Below are 6,886 nucleotides of genomic sequence, written 5' to 3' on the forward strand. Positions count from 1 at the left end.
CACCATCTAGGACAGTAGGGGTGAGGAAGAAGGGAGTTCATTGTCAAAACCTGGAGAAGCTGAATGGGAGCAAAGCAGAACTGGAAAGATTTTGTCTTTTTTCTCCCTGAAACACATAATATCTAATCACTTGAGTTCCTTTCTTTTACCGAAAGTATCATTTAATACAAAAGAATATTTTGAAGAGAGCAAAAAAAAAAAAAAAAAAGTCCTTCATTTTAAATTCTTTTTCTCGTGCATTTCCGTCATTTCTAAAGTTTCTGTAACTGACATTGTACATTTTTCATAGAGTTAAAAAAGACATATTGAAAATAAAGTTCAGTAAAAAAAAACATTTGATGGGGGCAGGGGAGGGGGGAGCCAAGGCGGCCGGCCCGTTAGAAGTGAGCAATGCTTCCCAGCTGCTTAGTCAGAAGACAGCTTCTCTGTTAGGTGGGTGACTATTTGTAGCAGAGTTAGAGAGCCCCCAAGAGTGGTTAATGGGACAGAGGGAGCCTGTGAGCCATGAGTCCACCCTGCCCCTGACAAGAAAGGGGTAGATGTGGAAGGAGGCTGGCTCAGACACACATACAGAACAGACCATCTGATCCTGGAGGTCTTACATGCTCTCCATCTGGGGTGCTCCAACCTTCATTAGAAGGTCGCTGTCCAAGCTTGCTATTTTGGGAAGTAGATTCCTGACATATTCCTTTCCCCTGGACTTCCTGGCAAGTATTGCCAGGTCGTTCTAGCCAGAGTCCATCTGCGGACCCTGGCAAAATGCCAGTGAAGCAAATCCATTGAGAAATTTTGGGTTAACGACCTGGAATGAAGTGGCATCCACTTTCCCTTCATGTCCTTCATCTTTAGCAACCAGCTGAAGATGGTCAGCAGTCCCATCGGGGCTGGTGATTGCAGAGAAGATTGGGCCGCAGAAAACCGCAGTCACTGGAGGAAGGATGCGAAGGACCGCAGCACCCCTGCACCAGGACAGTTTCCTGCAGGCCCTCTTCTCTGAGGCACTGGTGCCTGGGAGTGGGCTGGCAGGTCTGTCTGGATTGAACTCTGGCTGTACCACACCTACTAAAAGGGAGGGAAGCTGAAATGCTTTCCTGTCAGCTTCCAACCCAACCGCTCCAACTGACTGACTGGGGGAGTAAGGCACACAACAGGAAGCTGGCAGTACTCCCTGCTGGAAAGACACAGAAAACCATGCCTATTGGCAGAGGGAGACAGCAGCCATGGCTGCCTGCTCTGCTGTCCCAGCAAAGGTGATGCTTTCATTTGCAAAACTTAGGGTTGTTTTTTTGTTGTTGTTTTTGTTTTTTGTTGTTTTATTTTTTTAATTTACTTTTTGCTTTTGTTTGATTGGCTTTGGTGTTTTGTTTTGTTTTTTAACAAGTCATTCAGATGTAACCCAGGTTGCTCTTTTTAGGCTTTCTGAGACAGTTTTGCTCTAGGCCAGACTAGCCTAAAACTCACTATGTAGTTTAGACTGTCCTCAAACCCTAGGCAATCCTCCATCCTAATGGCTGGATTGGTTGTTTGGTTGGTTTGGTTGGTTTGGTTGGTTGATTTAGTTGATTTGGTTGGTTGGTTGGTTGGTTTGGTTGGTTTGTTTGGTTGGTTTGTTTGTTTGGTTGGTTTGGTTGGTTGGTTGGTTTGGTTGGTTGGTTTGTTTGGTTGGTTGGTTGGTTTGATTTGGTTGACTTTGTTGGTTGGTTGGTTGGTTTTGTTGGTTGGTTTGATTTGGTTGACTTTGTTGGTTGGTTGGTTGGTTTGTTTGGTTGGTTTGGTTGGTTGGTTGGTTGGTTTGGTTGGTTGGTTGGTTTGGTTGGTTGGTTGGTTGGTTTGGTTGGTTGGTTGGTTTGATTTGGTTGACTTTGTTGGTTGGTTGGTTGGTTTTGTTGGTTGGTTTGGTTAGTTTGGTTGACTTTGTTGGTTGGTTGGTTTGGTTGGTTGGCTTGATGTGGCTTATGCATTTTGTTTGTCTGCTTTCATTGTTTTCATCGGGTGTCTCTGTTACTTGTTCTCTCTATGTCTCTTTCAGTCTCTGTCTCTCTTTTGTGTCTCTGTCTGTACACCTTCCCTTCCTATCTCTCTCCTCTTTACATTTTTTTCACTTTTCTATTATTCTTTTGATTTCCATTTCCTTTTCATTGTTTTTCCTTCTTTTCTTCTGCTCACTGCTCGATTCCTGTGTCCACCCCACCCGTTTGTTCCCATAGTTACAGATGCTGGAGCTGGTTCTGGTGTGAGGTTCTACTTTATCACACCTATTTGTCGCTCTTACTGTTCTCCTTTTCCTACTTTCTACAGGGTCCTGCGGACTAAGCCAGACACTTGAGTACACTAGGGGAGCCCTGCTGTTGAGCTACACGTTCAGCTCAGCTAAGAGTCAACACACATTGTTGCACCCACAGCCCACCCCCTGAAATGTCAGGCAACTAACTCCAAGAATAGGGAAGACAAAACTTTGAGCCAAGTAGGAGCAGATGTGGAGGGTCTGAGCATGCTCCTGGAAATCCATCCCTACAGCAACAAGGAGAAACAAAGAAAATACCATGTGCACCAAGCCCTCAAGGGACTATAGTGTATGGAGCTCACTCCTAAAGCCTTCATGTCATACACCTTTGCAGGACTATGAGTGGGTCACAGAGCCCAAGGATTACACTGTCTGCAACACATCTGCCTGATCTACTAGAAGCGACCAGTCTTGTAAGACCTTCAAAGAAGGAGGGTCCTCAGGGTCAGATGCAACATCTGTTCTGTCCAACAATAGTCACCACCAAAGAGGAGGGAAAGCGTTCTAATTTCCTGGCCGAAGGAAATGCCACACTTCATGACAGTCTGAGAGCTCGCCACACAATGTCAGAGAAGGCCCTTTCATAAAGAGATCTCCAAACAGCGTGCAAATCACAGCAGAGAAGATAAAACAAAAACAAAAGCCTGAGAGCACAAGGCAACCTGACCCCTCTGACAGTCCACAATCCTATAGTGACTGACTGCAAAGATACTAAAAAACTGAAAAAAGCATTTTGTAAAGGATGGGGCAAGTCCTAAGAAAATACAAGTGGATGGGAACTGACAAATTAAGGATGATGAAACAGTCTAAGAAAGAGACGTTCAATAGTGATAATGATTTTAAAGATAAAAATCCTGGAGAGGAAAAGCCCAACACTGTAGAATAAGCATTCTTTCCTGATAGTTCACAGAAATTTCTCCAAAATAGATTGTATTTTGGGTCATAAAGCAAATCACAACAAACACTAAAAATAAAAAAAAAATAATTTCTCGAATCTTACCAGATCAAAAATGGGATGGAGTCAGACATGAACAGCATTGGAAAGAAGAGGAGTTTTGCAAACATGTAAAGATGGAATCACATCATCAGAAACATCTGTTGGGCACGAAGTGGGAAGAGAAGGAACACTTCCCAACTCACTCTAGGAAGCTTGTATTACCCTGACACAAAACCCAGATGAAAACACATCAAAAGGAATTATAGACCACTATCCTCAATGAACAGAGGCAAAAATCCTCAGCAAAACATTTGCAGATGAATTCAGCAACACATTAAAAGATCACATACTGGGGCTGGAGAGATGGCTCAGAGGTTAAGAGCACTGGCTGTTCTTCCAGAGGTCCTGAGTTCAATTTTCAGCAACCGCATGGTGGCTTACAACCATCTATAATTAGATCTGGTTCCCTCTTCTAACTTGCAGTCACACATGCTGTATACATAATAAATAAATAAATCTTAAAAAAAAAATCACATACCATGTTCATAAAGGTTTCATCCTAGGGAGTCAAGGATGGTTCAACCCACACAAATCACACGCAATAGATCATATAAATAGAATCAAGCAAAAAGAAATCACATGATCATTTTACTAGAGACAGAAATGGCATTTGAACATCACTTTGTGATAATAAAAAAAAAGCCTCTGGAGGAAATAAGTTCAGAAGGAACATATCTCGACACAGTAAAGACCACATCTAAGAAACCCATGCACTTTGTACGGAATGGGAGGTGGGGGCTAACTGAAAGCATTTCTTCTAAAACCAGGCACAAGGCAACTCAAATTCTCTTTTCAAGCCAAGATCTCGAGTAGCTCAGGCCGCTCTTGAACTGAATATGCAGCTGAGGCTGGTCTTGAACTCCTAATCCTCCCACCTCCAGCTCCAAATTCTGAGGCCATGGGCACAGACCACCAAGCCCTCTCGCTGTTCTTGTTTACCACAGTCCTTGACATGTCAGCCAGAGTAACAAAGGATAAAATGGCAATAAAAGAGACGTAACAGGCAAAAGCAGACTATCCGTTTTTTAGATGATATGACCCTGTACTTCGAAGATTCTAAAGTCTCCATCACAGGAGTTTGGGATTCTATTCAAGAATAAGGTACGGGAGGATGGGAGAGATGGCCTGGTAGCTAGGAGCTCTTCCAAAGACGAGGGTCTGCTCCCAGCACCAAGTTGGACAGGTCTCTGTCACTTGTAACTCTAGCTTCAGGGGATCTGATGCCTCTGGCCTCTGAGGATACTTTCATGCATGCATGCATGCGCACACACACACACACACACACACACACACACACCTTGAAATAATAAAAATAAATTCTTTAAAAAAAAAAAAAAAGCCTAGTAGCAAGAAACAAAACCAACATCCAAAAATCAGTAGCTTCTTTTTTCACACTTATAATGAATGCTCTGGGAAAGAAATCAGAGACATAATCCCAAACACAGGGACCTTAAAAAGGACAAAACATCCAGGAATAAATTTAACTTAGAAGGAGAAAGAGCTCAACAATGAAAACCATAAAATATCATAGAAAGACATGGAAGATGTTAGAGAAGGGGAAAAACTCCCATGTGCATGGACCAGCAGAATCAATACTGTGAAATTAGAGAAAATGTAACCCCCACCAAAATCCCAACAAGATTCTTCACAGAAATAGGAAAAAAAAACAAAACGAACTTAAAACTCATGCAGAAGCACAGAGGTCTCTGAGTAGCCGAAGCAAACCTGAGCAGAGAGTCAGACTGGAGGCAGAAAATACCAGACTTCAAATTACACTGTAGAGCCATAGTAACATAGTAACTACAGGAGCTGGGTCCCAGGAGATCAGACACACGACCAAGTGAGGACCAGAAATAATCCCTGCAGCTGCATCCCCCTGGCTCCTGGGTTCCCAAAGAGGGTCCCAGAATATACGGTGGAGAAAAGACAGCTTCTTTAACAAATAATGCTGGGGGAACTGGGTATCTGCCTGCAGAAGAAGGCTCAATCCCTATGTCTAACTTGTGCCAAAGTCAATTTAAAATGGATTAAAGGCGTTAATGTAACGCTTGGCTCTTTGAAACCACCAAAGGCAACAGAGGAGACACACTGGAAGACACCGGCATGGGGGGGTGGTTTTCTGACCAGCTTAGGAATACAGTCCAGAACTGACAAATAGAATCCCATCAAGGTCAAAGGCACAAGAATGACAATGACGAGCGTGAGGAGAGAGCGTCTACCCAGTGGGAATAGAGATCTGCAGCTGTTCCTCCAGAATTCATACCACAAAATAGAAAGAGCTCATACCAAACAGAACAAACATGCCAACCAAGAAGTGAGGAAGTAAACACCTTTCAAAAGGGGCACAAATGGCCGGCGGTGGTGACACATGCCTTTAACCCCAGCACTCGGGAAGCAGAGGCAGGCGGATCTCTGTGTGTCGGAGGCCAGCCTAGTCTACAGAGCGAGATCCAGGAAAGGCAGAGTTACACAAAGAAACCCTGTTCCCTAAACAAAAAAAAAAAAAAAAAAAAAAAAACCAAAAAAACAACAACAACAAAAAAGATATAAATGGTCAATAAATACATGAGAAAAAGTTCAGGGGGCTGGAGGGTTGGCTCAGCGGTTAAGAGCCCTGGCTGCTCTTCCAGAGGACCCGGGTTCAATTCCCAGCACCCACATGGCAGTTCACAACTGTCTGTGACTCCAATTCCAGGGGATCTGACACCTTCACACCAATGCACATAAAATAAAGCTAAATAAAATTCAAAAAACAAAAAAACAACAGTTCAACATGACGGGGGAAAAATGTTTCCCAGCAGCGAGGCACAAACTCAGACTGCACCAAGATTCCACCTCAGCCCAATTAGAATCGCTGTCATCAAGAAAATGAGAAACAATTGCTGGCCAGGGTGAAGGAAAAAGAAACTCTTTATCCACTGTTGGTGGGAATGTAAACCAGTGTGGCCAGCATGGAAATTGGTGGGCATGTTCTAAAATAACAAAACGTGAAGAGAGCTGTGATACAATCCAGTTACTACACTCCTGTGTGCACACCCAGAAGAATCAAAAGCAGTACACAACAGAGGTGCCTGCACACCCATGTTTATTGTGGCACCGTTCACAGCTCCCAGGTCATGGATTTGGCCTGGCTGCCACCCCACAGAAGAACAGACAAAGAAAATGTGGCACATTGTACACAATCAGGCATGAAAAATAAAAATCACGTTTCTCCCAGGAAAATGGATGGAATTGGAGAGCAACAGGCTAAACAAAAGAGGCCAGATTCAGAAAGACAAATGTCATGTGTTTTCTCCCATACTGGATTCTGGAGCGGGGGAAAGCCATAAATGTAGAGGAGACTAATAAGGAAGACAAAGGGATAGAAGGAATGGCAAGAGTTATGGATAAGAGATAGTGATGGATGGTAAACACAATCAAAGTATGCTATTTACTATAAAAATGTCACAGTGTAACCCATTATTTTGTAAAATTTGTATATGCTAATAGATGCTTCAGGATTTATCAACCAAGAAAAATCTTAAATCATTTAAATTCCATCAGCCTAGCAAAGTATTTCCTATTTTTTAGGGATCCTTGGGAGGTTTTATCTCTAAGCAAGAAGT

Source organism: Onychomys torridus, chromosome 6 (genome assembly GCF_903995425.1).
Source record: "Onychomys torridus chromosome 6, mOncTor1.1, whole genome shotgun sequence".
Classification (NCBI taxonomy): Eukaryota; Metazoa; Chordata; class Mammalia; order Rodentia; family Cricetidae; genus Onychomys; species Onychomys torridus.